Source organism: Pistacia vera, unplaced genomic scaffold (assembly GCF_008641045.1).
Source record: "Pistacia vera cultivar Batoury unplaced genomic scaffold, PisVer_v2 Contig392, whole genome shotgun sequence".
NCBI classification, from domain to species: domain Eukaryota; kingdom Viridiplantae; phylum Streptophyta; class Magnoliopsida; order Sapindales; family Anacardiaceae; genus Pistacia; species Pistacia vera.
In genome coordinates, this window is record NW_022196215.1 from 431830 (window position 1) to 434852 (window position 3023).

General features: G+C 35.1%; 1 pseudogene; it reads left to right on the forward strand.

Annotated features, from left to right (window-relative positions):
* The first annotated feature begins 492 nt into the window (after positions 1-492).
* On the forward strand, positions 493-2401 carry LOC116141084 (annotated as a pseudogene).
* The last annotated feature ends 622 nt before the right edge of the window (positions 2402-3023 follow it).

Below are 3023 nucleotides of genomic sequence, written 5' to 3' on the forward strand. Positions count from 1 at the left end.
AATATTACTGTAGTTAACTCAAATTATTAACGAATATAAGTTTGGGTAATAAAGTGATATTTTAAAAGTCAATGGATAGAAAAATGTCATTAGACCATATTTGGGTAGGAAAAAATAGTTTACTCTTTGATTCTACATAATTAAAAACTTCTAAATCACATGGAATGACAAATGGGATGGTTAATGGCAATTACCCAGATCATGCAATAGAATGGCATATTATCTGGATTAAATTATTATGATTAGGTTTAAGAAGGGAGTTAAAAAAGAAGAGAAAAATATCTTAGAAGTGCTGTACACATGTTACAAGCAAGGTCAACTATTATCGTTCAGCTAACCCCAAAGAACTCAAATTCCCAGTATTACAACTTAATATTTTTTATTCGCATTGATCCTTTCTGTGGGTGCAGAGAGACATCAGACAGCTTGGTGCCTAGGAAAATATTTATTTAGAAAAATATTAATGGCAGCTACCCAAGATCGTGCAATAAAATGGCAGATTATCTGGTTAAAGTATTTGCTTAGGTATAAAGGGAGTTAAAAAGAAAAAAAAATTAATTGAGACGTGCTGTACACATGTTATAAGCGAGTCACTGTTATCGTCTAGCTCACCCCTAAGAACTCATATTCTCAGTATGTACGACTTTACTGGTATTGTATATTTTTTATCTGCAAGGATCCTTTCTGTGGGTGGCAGATAGATAGCAACAGCTTGTGCTTAGTAAATATTCATTTCACATGAATTACACCAAGTTTAATTTTCACGACTTGATGACCTCACCGTTACCAAGTCAGTCTCTTCTGATTTTGTTTAATTAGAATGAATTAGTGTAATCAAATAACTAAATACTCGATCCTGATAAATATTTTATAAAGTCAATCTATTCATATATCAATTAAGAAATATTAACAAATGAAGTGACAATACTATCCATGATTTACATCCGGCACCCTCGAACGCCACTATAAATAAGCAGTTATGTGCAACATGAGCGAGTAACGGATCAAAATTCATCACTTTCCCTTCAAACATGACTTCTTTAAAGCTTTTCTTAGGTTTCTTCTCCAGTTCATCTTTCTCCTTCTGTCGTCAATGCGCAGGGATTGACAGTAGGGTTTTACTCACAGACATGTCCGCAGCTGAGGCCATTGTAAAAAATGTTAGCGCTCAAGTCATGTCGGTAGCACCAAGTCTCGGTGCCCCTTGATGAGAATGCATTTCCATGACTGTTTTGTTAGAGTACGTAAATTGAATATTCTTTTATATAATAATATATATATATTAAAAATTTGAGCGCCAAGTTTAATCCTTACTTTGATGAGTAATTCCTGCAGGGCTGTGATGGTTCAGTGTTGTAAACTCATCAACCAATCAAGCTGAAAAGGATGCGGCTCCAAATCTAAGCCTTCGAGGATTCCAAATATTGATAGATGTGAAATCTGCGTTGGAAAATGCCTGTCCTGGTGTGGTTTCATGTGCTGACATCTTGGCTCTAGTTGCTAGGGATGTTGTGGTTGCGGTAAATATTTCTCTCATATATATCTTACGTAAAACAATTTTATAAATTTTATTATTTATAGACTGTACTAAGTAAAAATTTTATATCATCATCACTCGACGGACCTTCATGGAAAGTCGAAACTGGACGAAGAGATGGAAGTGTGTCGAATATTACAGAGGCCTTGACAAACCTTCTGCCACCAAGCTCGAATATAACTCAATTGATATCGGATTTCAGCAAAAGGGTCTAAGCGTAAAAGATTTAGTGGTTCTATCGGGTACTTAACATAACATCATGTAAAAATTATGTTAAATAGCATGAAATTGATTAAGTAATTAATATAAGCTCCAAAATTTCCAATAATATAGGTGGACATACCGTTGGACTTCTCACTGCTCAGCCTTCACCAATCGGCTTTACAACTTACTGGAAACGGCGATACTGATCCTTCATTAGATCCCAACTACATTGCTCGGTTGAAGATCAAATCCCGCAAGGAGATCAAAATACTCTAGTAGAGATGGACCCTGGAAGCTTCAGGACATTTGATGAGACTATTTTACACTTGTTAACAAAGAAGAGGTCTGTTCCAATCAGATGCAGCTCTTCTTAACAACAATGAGACTAGAGCGTATGTTATAAGCCAACTCTCAAACAGTAGTTCTACTTTCTTACAGACTTGAGTTTCCATGGTGAACATGGGTAGAATTGGCGTTCTTACTGGAACGGCTGGTGAAATTAGGAAGTTTGCGCTCTGGTTAACTAGCACAACTTTGTGGCTGGTTCAGAGAAATATGTGTATGGCGTGTTTTGGTTTAACTATGAGCTTCAATTTCATTATATTAATTAAGTTTGTTGTGTCTGGAATTTTAGCCGCTGATGAAGGCATTTCAAAATAGTTAGTAGTGCTAGTGTTTACTGAATATTTGCTCTTTTCGATGATAATAATTGTAAGATATGTCTAATATATAACAGTTCCACAAGTTTGAGAATAATTACAGTGACTAATTACTAACATCAGTAAGTGAAAGTCATTAAGTCAAGCATGTATCGATTTTTTAAGCTGGATCGAGGGAAACTTGTAATTAATTATACAATCGTGGAGAGAAAAAATCGAATATATATGTAAAAGATTGAGGGCGACGCTATTTACTAAGTACATAATTAAACAGAAATGTAATTTGCAGTAATTTGAACGATTAAAATTCATTTGGTGTTTCTCTTCAATTACTAATAAGATTCGGGAAAGATGGATCACGGGGTATACTAACTGAGTGGACCTAGTTACCTTTAGGTTAGCAGCTCAACTTTGAAAGTAAAGTGGTTGTGTGTTCTATTCCGTGTTGTTGTGTTGTGGGCTTCAATTGTAGGTGTATAATCTGTAGAAGATGGTCCTATCATGACTAATTACAAAACAAGTTATAGAGATCCTAGTTATCCAAACACTTGTTTAGATGCAATGTACTTCGTAATTTCCAATCATATTGAAGTTCCACCGCGCCCTTGATGCTAATTTGTATT